This window comes from Cavia porcellus, unplaced genomic scaffold, assembly GCF_034190915.1.
Source record: "Cavia porcellus strain 051 isolate PalLab524CR breed Dunkin Hartley unplaced genomic scaffold, mCavPor4.1 scaffold_24, whole genome shotgun sequence".
Lineage (NCBI taxonomy): Eukaryota > Metazoa > Chordata > Mammalia > Rodentia > Caviidae > Cavia > Cavia porcellus.
The window spans coordinates 33288977-33304556 of record NW_026947507.1 but is presented as its reverse complement, the minus strand read 5'-3'; the positions used below and the strand labels follow the sequence as shown (position 1 = coordinate 33304556).

The window sequence follows — 15580 nt, the reverse complement described above, 5'->3', positions numbered from 1 at the left end:
GTGCTGACTTTTCTTGTCTATCTTCTCCTTTCTGCTACTGAGGTGATCCCATGGAGTTTTGATTTCAGATATTCTGGTTTTTAACTGTATACTTTTCTCTTGGTTGGTTCTTTTTTAAATAGTTTTTACTTTACCTTGCTTCTTATTCATTGAGAAAAGAAAAATCCTTGAGGACCCTCAGCATAGCCACCCCATACTGACACGATAGCTTACACACATCTGTGCTAGGCGCTGATTCCTTCCTGCTGGATGTCCATGCTCTTATCCACATGCCTGCCCTGCTCCATGCCACTTCCTTGCCTCTCTCAATAACACCGACCTCTTTCTTCTGGCACCGTTACATTTTCCTCATTTCTGGATCAGTCCTATCAGCCTACAGAAGTCCCTTTCATCTTCAAAAGCACATCCTTGAACCCACTTCTGTCTGCGCAACTACTCCATTTTATCTTTTTTTTTTTTACTGAAAAGCTTTTTGAATAATTATCTAAACACCCCTTCTTTTTCCCTTACTGGATTCTCTTTCGTTTGGCTTTTGATCTCTCACTTTATCCAGCTGATCTTGCCAAGGTCACTAATAACTCTCGCTAATAACTAATAACTGTCGAATCTGAAGGTTGATTCTTAGTCTTCCTCACACCTGCTTCATTGGCAGCATCTGACACAACGGTTCCCTTCTTTCTCTTTAGCTTTCTCTCTTTGGTTCCCGCACCAGCAGCTCCATTCTGCCCTGGTGTTTTCATTCCTCTGTCCGTGCTGATGATTTCTTTTCCTCCTGCCTGCATCTAAACATTAAACTGAGCAGGCTTGCTTGTTGTGTCCCTTCTTTTATCTCTCATCACTTAAAAAAAGTTTTGTTTTTTATCTTATTCTGAGACCTTACTTATTCCAATATTTTTTGGGAGGGTCGTAAGCTCTTTCCCTATGCCTTCTTATGCTACAGCATGTGTAAATGTTTTGATATTGTTCCCTCAAGGTCCTGAAGCTTTTAAAGTTGTCTTTGAATTGTTTTTCTTTCTGTCCTTCAGGCTGGGTAATCCTATTAATCTTCAAATGTGCTGACTTTTCTTGTCTATCTTCTCCTTTCTGCTACTGAGGTGATCCCATGAAGTTTTGATTTCAGATATTCTGGTTTTTAACTGTATACTTTTCTCTTGGTTGGTTCTTTTTTTTAAATAGTTTTTACTTCTCTGCTGGGAATATCCAGCTTTATATTCATTCCAAGAGCATTTATTTCCTGGAACATAGCTATAATAGCTGCTGTAAAGACTGCTTGAAAAATTTAACATCTAGGTCTCATGGCGGTTGACCTAGGCTGACCATCTATTCCCTTGGGAAAGGAAGTGGTCATGTTTCCCTAGTTCTGTGTACATCCAGTAATTTTACATTGTCCTGAGCATTGTGAAATTATGTTACCTAAATTCTAGATTCTTTGATAATCCTAGAATTGTTTTCCAAACAGGCAGTCCACGTGGTTAAGTTCAGGTCACTTAGTTCTGACTTGGCTGCTGTGAGCAGAAGTCTTTGTGTGTCCCTCTTTTTTGCTTTGGCTTTGTCCTGCACACACACCACCAGCAGCGAGTCTCATGTTTGGTCCTTATTTCACTGCGGAGTGCAGTTCTCAGGTCTCTGTCACATTGCCTTGTGTTTGTACCACATCTACAACTCAAGGGTGAACTTGAGATTTGTGAGGTGTCACCCCAGAGTTAGAGGGTCCCCTTCTCTACTGCTGGCCTCTCTGTGCTTTCATTCATACTTTCCAAATAGGTACTGGGATTAACTCCTTTAAAGGTAAATTTTCTATGTTTTGTCTTCTTTTTACAACCTGCCTGGTTTTTGTTTCAATTTAATTGTTCTTAAGTAGTCATTTTTTTGGTATTTTTTCTGGAATTTCTACTTCTAGTAATCCAAGGGAGGAAGACTGTCTGGACCATCACAATGAGAGTTCCATGATCTGAACGTGTTCATGGTAACTCCCCAATGTATATGTGTTGCCTGGATCTCTTCCTGGAACTCCGCTTCTTCTTCTGGATGTCAAGTTGATATTTCAGGTCTCTACACCTAAGCTGAATTCTTGATCTCCTGGGCCCATCTCAGCAATGGGCACAGCCATGTCTCTGTGGTTTAGGTCAGAAACCTTGGAGTCTCTGATTTGCACCCCACTTCCAAACCATTAGCTAATGCTGATAGCTTATCTAATACATATGTTTAAATTATTTTTCTAACCTATCAGTTCCTCCCTATTGTCATTTCTAACCTACAGAATCATAGCTGCCTCCTACCTACCCTTCCTGCTTCTAGTCCCCACTAAATCTCTTCTTCACTCAGCATGCCAAGCTTTATTCGAACCTCTGTTCTCAATGGTGATGACTTCTTCCAGTATGAATGAAAACAAAGTGACTGTTAAGGTCGTAGGTGATCGCCAGCATTTCCCATTCTAGCTTTTTCCTGTGGTCTCCTTAAGCATCTCACTATAGTCACAGGACTCTACCTGCTCTTCCACCCTGCCTCTGCCTCCAGGGCTCCTAGTCACAGTAGGACAAATAGCAGGCCTATCCCTCCCACCAGCCTTCTAATCTCCGCTCCAAATATCTCCTCCTCAGAGAGCCTGGCTCCCTCTTTCTCTAGCTCATTGCTTACTTGGCATTACTCATAGCACCCTCTAACCTGACTTACTGTCTTCTTTTCATTCCCATAGGCTTTTTGATGACTCTCCTCTTTGAATTAAATGTCTGCAGTAGTGTATTTTGGGGACCCAAAACTGTGTCTCCTTTACCATGGCTATTCAGTAAGTATTTGTTAAATGAATGGACTGAAAGATAAATGATACATTGCTGCAAAAAGGAGTTTGGCAGAGTTACTTTATAATCATATTAAAAATGCTATATTAGAAGAAAGATGCAGAAATCATTTTGGTAACAAGTGTCCTAAGACGTTGGCGCCCTCAGACTCACTTTTAGAGTATGTAACAGTGGTGCACTCTTGGTGGATTATATGATGGCCTGGCTTGCTCGGTTTCCATTGGACTGTTCCTAAGGGTCGCTATGAGAAGCAAAGATGGAAATACTTAGCTTCCATTCTTCTATCCACAGTACAAGTGCAAGAGAAGAATGGAAGTCACTACAGATCACATTGTACATAGTGATCTTGGCCTCATTCTACTGCTGTTTGTCCTACTGTGACTAGGTTTCAGACAGAATGACAGAAACAGGGGTTGTTTTGCAGATCTGAGAATCTTTAAGTATCCATTGCTATGGCTCAAGTCCTTACCTGTTCTGCTTTCAGCACCTCCCGAACACAGATAGGTTGGTTGTGAAGATACAGAAAGAATAGAGCTCAAATCCTTGAACCCCTGAATCTAATGGAACTCTGAAATTCGTATCACTGTGGTTCCTTGCATCTGAGTCCATTTTTAGTGCAGTGGATGAATTCACAGAAAGGACAGTTAGTTGTCCTCCTGGATATGTGTTCTCGTGCCATGGTACATGTGCTTGTGTCTGGCCAAGTGGGACAGGATGTTGCCCTTTGTCCCTTCTAAGGCTGTATTATGAATTAAGAAATCTTTTTGAGATGACTTTCTGATTTTACTTTCAACTTCTAGAAAGTTGCCATTAGGGAGGAGGATTGTGAAAATGTTAGAAGCAGCAAAGTTCAGTACTTAAAACTCTGACTCTCCATTTTCCTCAGCAATGATGCTATTTTTTTCTCGGTAGCAGACCTCGTAATGAAACAGCCCAGGTGATAAACAACTGATATGTTCTATTTGTGTTTGTTTGTTTTGCGGTTTTGGAGTGCAGTCTTTCCTGTTTGCCAAATGTTATACAAGTCATATTTTTAATATGCTTCTTTTTAGGAAGAGCAACAGTTTAATAATGCTATGATTGGAATTTAAGATGGATAGTTGTTTATGAACTATGAAAAGTACACATTTCTTATTTATGTTTCAAGAGCAAAGAATTGTATAATTCATGTAAGTGACTTGAGAGAGGTAAAAATAAAGCAAATGTTTTAGGCATCATCTCTGTTATTCAGCCTTACTTAGATAGTTAATAATATTCTTTGTTCAGGTTATGGGACAGTTTCAAGCATCCCAAAGTCATTAAGAGAAATGGCTTGCAGCCTTATTAAGAAGATGCTAAATATGTCTGAGCTATGACTCACTTTTCTCAGTAAAAGGAAGCCTTAGTGGCAGGAAAAATTTCTAAGCATCTCCTTGGCTATATAAAAAGCAGAAGGCTTTATGAACGCTCATTCATTTTGTTCATTTATTAATCTAAGGGTACTTATTGCATGTACCTTTTTGTACCAGTCTCTGTGCCAGATAGGTGTCTAGAGAAGACTTTCTTTCCGATAGGGAGAGTATTTTTGATATGCAGAAAAGCTAGGGGTAGATAGATGGGAAAGCCAGAAAGTTCTGCAAGCCTGATGAAAAGACTGGCACATGTGGGTGGTAAAAACCATGACAGAAAGAAAGGAGAAAAGGCTTGGAGCACACTGTTGCCCTGTGTGGTTGGAGTATGTCTCAAGTTTTAACATCATGTACTCCCAATTCTAAATAATTCTACCCCTTTATATTTATCTTAATGGAGCATTGTTTATAATGATTTTTACAAAAAGAAGGAAAATCTTATTGCCTCATGAAACAGAACAGATGTATTAATATGGTTCATTCATGAGTTGGAATTCTCTGTAGTCATTAAAAGTCATATTGCAAAAGAGTATCTAATGACCAGGGTATATACTCACAATATAAGTGGAGGAAAGCCTATAAAACACTATGATTTCAGTGTCCTATTGCTACGTTCTCAGCTTGCCCTGCTTGGACTGCTCTAATGCAATCTGCAGCTGTTCCCCACCCCTGACTCTGCGCTCTTGATCCTCTCACTCTGCTCTGCCCTTTATCTTTCTGTAGCATCTGTCACCTTCTAACCTACTATACAATTTCCTTTGCACTGAATCTTGCTGTCTTCCTCTCCTGATGGAATGTAAGTTGCAGGAGGACAGAGATTTGATCTATATTGTTCACCAGATGCCTCCTAAAGCCTGGAACATCTAGTACCAGCAGGTCCTCAAAAAGATTTGACTTGTTGAACACGAGTGATAGTCATGTAACCAGTGTGCATGTGCTAATGTGGATGACCGTTAGTATTTTCTTTCTGTCATTCTTCTGAATCCTCTGTATCTTCTGTAATAACTGTGGATCACCTCTGTAATTAGAAGAAACAAAACTTTAAAAAGACATTGTTGCCTGTAAATTCCTCAATATACTAATGAGGGTGACTGCAGGAGATGGCTGAATGGCTCACAGGAGAATTAAAGGTCGTAAGTAAAGAGCATCGTCAGCGGGGACCCCTGGACCTTTGGGATCAGGTCTGTGTTCCGGGGCCCTGAGCTGCTCTTGCCCCACCTGCCCTCCGTCTTGCTGCTTTTTCCTTCACCCAGCAGGCCAGTGCCCTGACTCAGCTCACCTGCCTTCATACCAGGCATGTAGAAGGCTTCCCCAGCGCTGCTTCTGCTGGCCCCGTCCTAGGTTGCTCTTTTGCTGATTACCATTTCAAATTCTGTATTTTCATCAAATGCCAGTTTGAGTTCTACTCTCTTGGTGTGGTTTTCTGTGCCCATCTGACTTTGCCCTGTTCTCCCTTGGGCTTCCTTGGCACCTGCCAAGTGCACCCAGCATGCGGTGCACGTGCCACAGCTGGACCTCACAGCACTGTGTTTGCCACCAGCTTTAGCCAAGGAGGCCAAAAGCTACTACTGCTGGGGGCTGAGTAGAATCTGGCTCAGTCTATTTTAAGACAGAAACCATAGAGATACTTTAAGCACATATGCTCCACTTGTGTCATGTGTTATCTTTTTTTTTTTCCTCACGTAAATGACAAGCTGTTTGAAAAAAAGATTTTTATTTTCCACTTTTCTTATCTTCAAAAGCACATAAGCAGTTCTGGCCTTAAAGTTGGTATCACATGCTTGTTAGTTGGTGGATCCTTGGTTTACTGTATATTGAAGGAATATTTCTGACCCTTCAGAAATGGTATAAGAATAATACAGGGCAATGATTTGAGTGCCTTAGAAGGCATTATATATGCATGCACATATATATTTAATGACATTTTCTTATGAATATTTAAAATACTAATAAACTTGAGTGAAATGCTCAGGATATAAGTGGGCTGTAGTAACCTTCTGCTGTTAAAATTGTACAGTTTTTCAGAGACAGATTGATTTTTAGAAGGCAGGCTATTATATAATGGAATATTCAACTCAATAAATACTTATTAAGATTCTATTGTTTATAAGTTACTAGAGTAGGCTTTGAAGGCAATAGAGGATGTCAGCTAATAATTGCTCATAACTTCTCACAAAGTGAGATTATAAACATAGAAGCAGTGGACAAGTAGGAGATGCATATTATTAAATATCTAGAGGAGGAATAGATTATATGGGGACAATATGCTTGCCATTGATGAATTTGTGATAACCACAGAATTATGAAAACGTTGGTAGGTAGGAGATAGTAATAGATAGGGGACAGAGAAAGGATTCCACCTGGGAATAACTCAATCAGAAAGATCCAAGAAGGAGGACTCGGGGAGGGAGTACAGTATTTGTGGGCAAGAATGAGGGAACACTTGGATAGCACAAGAAGGCCTCTGCACTGCAACAAGGAACACCTCTCAGCCTTGCAAGGGACCTCTGATGTTCTGTAACATTAGAAATAGGGTTTGAAAGAGAAACTTTACTTTATTCATTTGGTTTGACCAATATAGAATAACCATATGCTTTTGATGTTTTGGGTATTTATGATAGAGCCTTTCATCTCAGAATGAAATTTATTAAGAAAGTTGTTTGCTCTTCGAGCCATAAGTGGTTTTTTTTTTTTTTTTTCATCTCCTCTTGTATGTGCATAGTCACTGAGTTGGACTAGAGCCTGCATTTCAAATTTGCTCAATCTACTACTGGCAAAATGGAGGTTGATTTCAAATGGTTATTTTCTCTAAGCCATACAACAAATTATCAAGATGCTTTTAAATAAAATTCATGTCTGATCTCTAAAATACCTCTGTATCTGAGACCTTGTGGTGATTTTCAGAATGCGATCAATATGAGCAATACTGTTTATGTGGCCTGAGTGTTTTGATTTTAATGCTATTTCACGGTAGTCTTTTATGTGATATATTGTTTCATAATAAGTAAAGAGTCATCTGTAGCAGAATTTATTAAAGAAGACATTGTAGAAAGAAATCTAAATCACGTCGTGGGAATTTCCTAAATTATTATGTTTCTATTTCAAGAGGTTATATTGTACTTCAAAAGAGTATTCATATAATTTTCCAATTTGAATTAAATTGGAATTTAGAAGTAAATATTTAAGACTGTGTCTGAGTGTATTCAGTAGACAATTCATTAAGATTTTTTGTATTAAAGATTCAATTTATTACTTGCTTTTGATTTTTTAAATTCTAAAATCTATTCAGGAGAAAAGCAAATTGGGGACTTTTGTGAAATGTTTGCATATTTTTGCAAAATTGTGTGATTGTGAGAGTGCAGAGTGTGTGAGAATATGTGTCAGATTCAGAATAAGTGTGGTATAAGTTGAGGCATAGCCACCCCACAGCTATCTTCCTGGGGTGATGCCAGAGGGAGGTGTGATGGAAGAAAATAAAGGAAAGTTGCTTGTTCCTTTTCATACTTGAAAAAGCAAAGGTGAGATTATATGTAATTTTATCCTTCCTTTTGCTTGTATTTTTAAATTTTAAAAAATTGTCAAAATGATTTTTCACTGTGTAGATTACCATATTTTTATATTTTGCAGTAATTTTTTCCTTCTCCTTAGAAATGTTAAAGAATTACCTGTATGCCCCGCAGGTTTTTATTTCCAGCTCCTTCTTTTAGTGTTTGAATTTTTACAGTTCTTTAAATTCAACTTTACTATCCTCATTTGCAGAGTTGTGGTCTGAGCTTTAATTACAGATCCTTTTAAAATATTTAGTTGAAGGAAATCCCATGATCATTCTTAGAGTTTAATACTTTTTTTCACATGCTTTATCAAATACTTGAATTCTTACCAATATTTAATGCTCTCATAATGAAAATATATGGATGGTGTAATCTTACCTTCCATCCCCTGTGCTGTAAGTTATAGTGATTTATAGCCTACGATTGTCACATTCTGTCTGATGAAGCAGCAAGTGATCTTTCCAGCTTTTCGGAAGTGCTTCTCATTTAAGGGAGAGATACGAGGCTTTAAGTTTCAAGTACCTTTTTCTTACTGTTTTTCTGTGGTTATGTTGCATTAAGGACCTTGACCTCTTATGTCAGTCAGACATAGTTCAATAAGGGAAATTCCATTTTTGAGAAAATTAAGTAAAATCACTTCACATTTAATATACTAAGTAGATTAGAAATGATGTGGTTGGAGGAAAAAATGTTAATGGACAACATGCTTGAAGCAGCTAACTAGAACAGGAAGAAATGGAATTGATGGATTTTCTACACTGGGCCTGGGGCAAATTATTTAATTTCTTTGGGCCTCTGTTCCTTTACTTGTGAAGTGAGAGTGTTGGGCTGGATATGATGTGTAACTAAAATATACAGTAAATGTTTAAAAAGATTAAAATACATATTGTCATTAATCTTATTTATTTTTCCTAGTTCTTAATTTCTTGCTTATAACACATTTGTCCTATCATTCTTGCTAGTTTCTGAAGCAGTTCTGGAAGTCATTTTTTGTGAGTGTTTTTATGATGTTTGACCAAAAAATATAGTGAATGCTGCTGCCATCCAATGGAAAAGCAGGCTTGTAAAAACATTACTACGTATCTTCAGTCACCTTCTTCATCATATATGGCACCATGAGACTTCTGGCTCTTCTCCAGAGCCAGAGTGACCACGAAGGGTAAACGTTTGGAGTAAATGCATGCTGTCAAGTTAGCTATAACAGCATGACTAAAGACACTCAAGAAAGAGGACTTCAGAACTGCTTCAGAAAGAGACAAGAGGAATGGGACAGGAATGTTGGAATGTTTGATGGGGGGGGATATTTTGAGTGGGATTAATGGTGATATGTCTTTCACTCTAAGAAATTTTTTAAAAATTTAAATATTCACCATATTTCACAGTCACATCTCACACATCTAATTCCCATACCACACCAACGTTTTATGATCAGACTTCTGAAACAGGCATTTGAGCTTGTGCTGTGAGGAGCACTGGCCCAGCACTGGCTCTTCCTCCTCCCAAATGGAGACCTAGTTCCCGGAGCTTTGGGAGCACATCTAAGAGGCGAAGTACGTTCAGTTAAAAAGATGAAAAGCAAGTCTGGAAAGCCTTCAGGATGTGGTTAGGCAAACATGGGCCCGTTGACCTTGTCCTGGGAAGTGAGACCCAGAAGTGTCGGATTTATTTTTTTAGTATACCTTAGGGATATTTTCATTATTCTAGATGTACTGAAAACCATACCTTTACATGATTTGTTAAGACCCAGTATTAGGGAAAATTGATATCTTTATGGGGTTAGCAGGAGAGAGGTCTGTGTTGTCGTAGGATACTTGTTTATCTTTGATTCTGATGGCAGAACCAAAGACTGTGCTAACTGGACTGTGGTTTTGCCCTGGGTTGCAGGTCACTGATGAATGGACTTCCCATGACTGGATGTCAGGAACAGCGTGGTGAATCACCCTGAGAGGGAGATTTCAACACAGGCCACAAGTAAGGGCCGTTTATTCCCTGCAGTGTCCACTCATATCCTGAGTGCGCTCATAGCTTGAGTACCTCAGAGGCAGCTACAGGACCCTCTGTAGTTCTTCCTTCTCCTACATATTATCTTAGGAGGCAAACTGTTTATAACTTAACATTTTGGAATGAGTTCAAATATTATATTAGCAGCACACAAAGACCATGTTTTTAAAACTGTAATTCCGGTAGTGAATATTTTTTACAAACAATTCGTCTGTTTCTTTAAATCTCCACATTTATCCACAAGACTGGCTGGAAGCTGAGGTTTTTTTTTTTTTTTTTTCCATTTCTTTATCCAGCAATCTGGTAAACTCAGTAATATCTTCACTCTATTCTTAGGGATTTATAGCTTGAAAAAAGTTTTTGGTATACAATGTGAGTTTGAGAATTATTTGGGGAGAGTATATAAAAATCAAGAGAAAATGGGAATAAAGTAGCTCCACTTGCAAGGTGCTAGCCAGAGCCACTGTCTAGGGGCCTGGCAGCATGCAGAGGCTGTCTGGTTGAGGACATGTCCTTGCCGGAGCGGGGCTGGCCCTTCTGTTTGTAGTTGGAAATCTCTGTGAAGAGAGTGTCATTCGTAGTCTTTTATAAAGTGGGGCATGTGTGCATTGTCTTACCGCTGACAGTGTCTGCTCAAAACCAGATCTGGAGGCCACTTTGGGACCATATCAAACATTAAGAAGAGATAATTGCAATTTAGAGAAGAAAGAGGCTGAAGAGGAGGAAGGAGAGAGAAGATAGTCTGGATTCCAGCACACATGGTGAAGCTGCCTGCATGAACCAGCAGAGCTGCCATGCTCTCCACACGCAGATGCCACGCCGCACACCCAGCTATGCTGAGCCTTCAACCACTCCTGAGGGAAATGGACTCTCCCACAAGCAGAAACCCGGGAATCTCCCTGGAGAGTTGGGCACATCTGGAATGAAGAAAAAATAAGTTTAACTGAACATCAAGATTCCTTCTTGATGAATCGCAAATTTTTAAAACAGCATAAATTTAGTATGACATTTTCTCCAGGTTGTTTCAGGTATTACAAATAATTTTCCTGAATCTCCTCTTCCTCACCTGCAGTAGGAAACCATCCATTATACCTTTGTCCAGGGTTAGTGCTACAGAAGCCAAAGTGGCCATCCCTGACCGTGTGTCCCTGGCATGTCAGGAAGACCTCAGCAGTCTCCTGTTCCTTCCCTTCCCAGCCCGCAAAGGCAGAATACTGTAGAATTTGAAAGTGAGCCCATCATAGGAACTCCTTCCCAAAGGAGAAGGGGAATTTAAAAGGTTTTTAGTCTTGGATTATTTTAAATTTATGATTTGCTCTGAATATATTTACTTGGAGTGAATTATTTTCAGTAAGTTTTATTTCTAGATTCTTGGGGGGGGTGGATTATAATCAACCAAAGAAAACAAGAGTTTTCATAGTACCTTATCCTTAAACCATAATAAGAGATAAACTTCAGGTATAGTAAGCGCAGGCGTGATCCTAAGTCACATGGGATGGAAAAAATTCTCTCGTCAGTTATCTTTCTAACATGCTGATGCAGTTGGATGGAAACATTTCCTCAACTGTTAGAAGGTTTTGTGCTACTGGGAAGGCAGGCTGATCATGATGGAAACACAACAGGTAACACACAGAACATCTCACTGTGCTCCTTACACACTCTTCCAGGCATGTGGAGATCTGGCAGTCTTTCCTCCATCTTATTTTTCTTTATTCCAGATGTGCCCAACTCTCGAGGGAGATTCCTGGGTTTCTGCTGTGGGAGAGTCCATTTCCCCTAGGAGTGGTTGAAGGCTCAGCATAGCTGGGTGTGTGGCGTGGCATCTGCGTGTGGAGAGAGCATGGCAGTTCTGCTGGTTCACGCAGGCAGCCTCACCATCTCTGCTGGAAGCCAGTGGAACCCAGTGAGAGAGTCACCAGCACTGGCCACTGACAGCAAAGGATGGAAACCAAACAAATCTCCCTTTCAGCTATGATTACTCCACATTACCTCAGTGGCCACTTAGTGAAAAGTTATTTCACTTAAAGATTTAAAGATTTCCTATTAGGAAGAGGAAATGGTAGAATAAAAGGAAGCTTTCCCATAGAGGGAAAGGCTGTCTACTATGACTCATCACTGTTATTAAATAAGGTTGCATCTACCCATTGGATGATACAAACCGGTTAGCCAAGCATCACTCGGATATTTTAAATTTGATTTTTAAATCAGTAAGAACAAGGGGAATGTAAAGTGTTATTGCAATTGTTTTGGTTACTAAATCACAAAGAAGAGCTTGAGCTCTGTGAAAATGCAGAGAAGGACAGCTTAAATAATAGTGGAGAAGGAGCTGCTGCTGGAACTGCAACCTAAAAATATCTAACCTCCAACCCCAGAATAGTGCAGATTAGGAAGGAGGTTGAATGATTTGGAATATAAGCTTGTTCTCCAGATCTTGAAATGTTAGGCTGATGGGCCGTCTTTGGTCCAAATAAGTTCATGTTACATATACTACTCACAGGGCTGTCCAGATACTAGTGAAGGGTATCGCTGAAGAAATGGAAAGGCAAGATACACCCATGATTTTCTATGCAAGTGGCAGAGCCACATCTAGTGGAAATAGAGATGCACCTGGCTTTTTAAGAGTTTCATGAAAGAGGATGACTGTATCCTCTCCTGCTAACAGGTTATTCCATGTGTCCATGGAATCTTTATAGGGAGCATAACATGAAAATAAATCATGCCTGAAGATCCTTTTGTCTCACAATTCAGCTACATGTTTCCTGTGTTCCTTTAAAACTGCTAAATAGCAATGCTGCTGCTGTAAAGAGGATATCTAAAAAGTCCTGCAACGACTGTGAGCCGCGACAGCAGCTCCTCACAGAATCTTTGCCACAGTGTGTTGCATTCCTTAGATTCTCCAGTTTTCAATTTAACTTTTTACTTTCATTTCATAAATAGCTTTGCTGGGTGCCGCATGGCGAGTAGTGGGAAGGATTTTGCAGCATTCCACTGAGGCACTGAGTTGGGTAATAGCAGGAGGTGTTTCCTGCTTGGTGACTCATCTTCACATGCTCTGAGCTGAGCCTATGTCTGGTCTCCAGGCCCTCACCAGGCTGGTGGAGTAGGGTCTCAGTGATCTGCAGCTCCTGGGTGGGAGAATTGAATGTTCCTTTCCCTGAGACCTGAAGTCATCCCAGGAGGTTTGGAGCAGGTATACCCTGTCTGAGAACCTTGTGCTTTATTGTGTGTAGGGAGAGTGATGCTTAGGGTCTGGTAATTCTCCTCTATTATTATGCATTGCCTTTTATATTTATCATTATATGGTAGAAGGCTCTGAAGATGTGCATTTAGCTAACTGAAGCTTCTCATGGTAAGAAGAGGTCTTTCCTTGCTATCTTGTATATCTTAAGTGTGACTGTAATGATTAATTCAGAATCCAGGTGAAGTTGGACCAGGAGATTCTAGTTTAGGGTACATTTGTTCCCAGCCGGTATTTATACTGGTATTCCCCCAAATTTTGAAAGATTGGAAACCTCTGAAGAATGGGGCATCATAGTATTACAGAAAGATTAGGGAATTGAGTCCTACTTTCTTCCACTTAGCAGCAATGGAAGGTTATAATTATTCCCAATTTACAGAGGAAAAATTTGAGTCTTAGAAGATTAAGTAATTGACTTGAGGTCATACAAGTTAAGAACCAGGACTGTAACACAAGCTTGTCCAGTTCCAGAACTACCCTCCATAAGATTTGGTGCACCCTCTCATCCTTTATCAGGACTACTTTAAAAAATTCCATCAGAAGTAAAATGTAGGGAATTGCTCAGGGCACCTTTTAAAGGTAAGTGTGTGGAATTATGGATAAGAATGTAAACTGCATTCCCCAATAGATCAACCAGGTCTAAATGATGGACTGGCCAAATCCCATCTCAGAGAACTCTGTGCCTCAGTGTCCCTATTAGAGGGACAATGATAATCTATTTACCTTAGAGTTATTAAATTATTAAGTTAATTATTATGTGGAAATCAGAACAGAGTTGGAGTTGAGCACATGGTAAACATTCAGTGAATGTGATGCAATATTAATTTTGCTCTAACTTGCTCTCATCTCAGGCAAGAGAATAAAATAGAGAATTGGGAGAGACTGTGCTTAGCAGGAAGCAACACTCTCTTCCCACTGGAAGTTCACTGCTAGAGGGTTATGTGCTTTAAGAGGCATGGTTGGGGCATTCTGACAATTCTCTAAGCAGCCTATTATGCAGTTGCCTTTAAGCTCCCCACAGCGGAAAAAGCTGGGTGACCTCCCAGGCTTTGGCCACCAAGATGTGTGTTCTGTTGTTATTACACCAAAGAGCAAATGATGGTCTAAGCTGATAACCGCATCTATTGAAAAACATTTTGGTGGTAATTTGGGAGGTTCAGACAGATTCAGTTCCGGTATTTTTTGAGTCACTAAACGTATAAAGATAACAAGTTCCAAGGCCCAGTCAGTATTGTTGGAAACAATTTTTTGTAGAAGGCTGTGCAGAAGAGTTTGAGTTGGCAATGAGGATGCATGTTTGGAGATGGTACAGAAAGTACGTGAGAGCATCCCAGACAAGGGGTAGAGCCTGTGTAAAACAGCCTGACCATAGCTGGGGAAAGGAGAGTGTTGCACAAGAGGGAAATAATGGGGGACACAAAGTAAGAGAGACTGGGTTCACCCACTGTTAAGTGTAGCTCTATCTTGGTGGACATCGGTGCACCATTGTGCACCCTTTTTCTGTGAGGTACCTTAATGAATTTGCCCCCCATATGATTATTCCTCTAAGACTATGTTAGATATTAAAATAACAAAGAAATCTTGCAGAAGATGTGTATGATATGTGAGTTTTAAAAATTAGCTTTCAAAGTAAGAAATGAACAAGAGAGCCTAATACTTCAATTTGTGGAAGAAACATTTAGGAAGCCCGTTATTCAGAACCCTAACAAATATAACTTGCCATTGGGGTATTAATTTTTGAATACTGCCCCAAAGAGCTATTGGTATATAGTTGAAGGTGAACAATGTGTGTTACATTTTATTTTTAAAGTCCCTTAAAGGAGTTGAAGCATAGCTTCTTATTAAGCTGTAGTTTATAGCATAACAGTTGTATTAGTCAGCTTGGGCTGCTATGAAATACCATAGACTGGGAGGATTAAGCGCTAGGAACTTCTTTTCTCACCCTGTGGAACTGGGAAAGTGTGAGATCAAGGGTCTGGTCTACTTGGCTCCTGGTGCGCTTTTGTAGATGGCTTCCTTTTGGCTGTGGGTATACACGGCTTATGCTAGGCATAAGCACACAGGGAAAAACAGTGCCATCTCTCTGTCTTTCCTCTATTTGTTTAAGGACACTAATTCTGATGGTCCATCTGTAGGACTTCATCTGTCTCCAAAACATGCCATCTTCAAATTTCTTTCATGAGAAACCCAGCATTCAGTCCGTAAAATTAATTAACCCTATTTTTTCTATCATTGTTCTGCCTGAGTAAAGATCCCAAGGTTGAAAGTCACCTTAAAGAGCATGTAGTTAGGTCACAAAACTGATGCCTGAGTCTTCAGGCCATCTCACCAATGCCAGGACACTCCCAGTGAAGCAGGGCTCAGTCAAGTGGTCTACTGGATACTACTGAAAGTTGAGATGGAGAAGCTGAGGTCCTAAAAGTTGCCTGCTTGGTTCCTGATAAGCTTGTCTGGGCAGGCTTGATTCTCACCCTCTCTCCATAACTGAATCTGTAAATATACCCAAGTGCCTAACAGGAAATGGCATAGTATTTGTGTAAAAGATTGTGTACTTTAAATCTAGATGACTTCTAATGTCTAGCACAATTACATGCTGTGTAAATA

General features: G+C 39.9%; 1 protein-coding gene across 7 annotated transcripts in view; it reads left to right on the top strand.

Annotated features, from left to right (window-relative positions):
• Csgalnact1 (chondroitin sulfate N-acetylgalactosaminyltransferase 1) overlaps positions 1-15580 on the top strand; it is a 315999-nt gene that overhangs the window by 79172 nt on the left and 221247 nt on the right. For 3 of the 7 annotated variants that reach the window (XM_063234830.1, XM_063234829.1, XM_013143583.2), the window contains one exon: positions 9622-9708. The exons of the other annotated variants lie outside the window; for them this stretch is intronic. The gene's annotated coding sequence lies outside the window, so the exon portion shown is untranslated. The remainder of the gene's footprint in view (positions 1-9621; positions 9709-15580) is intronic. 7 annotated transcript variants of the gene reach the window in all.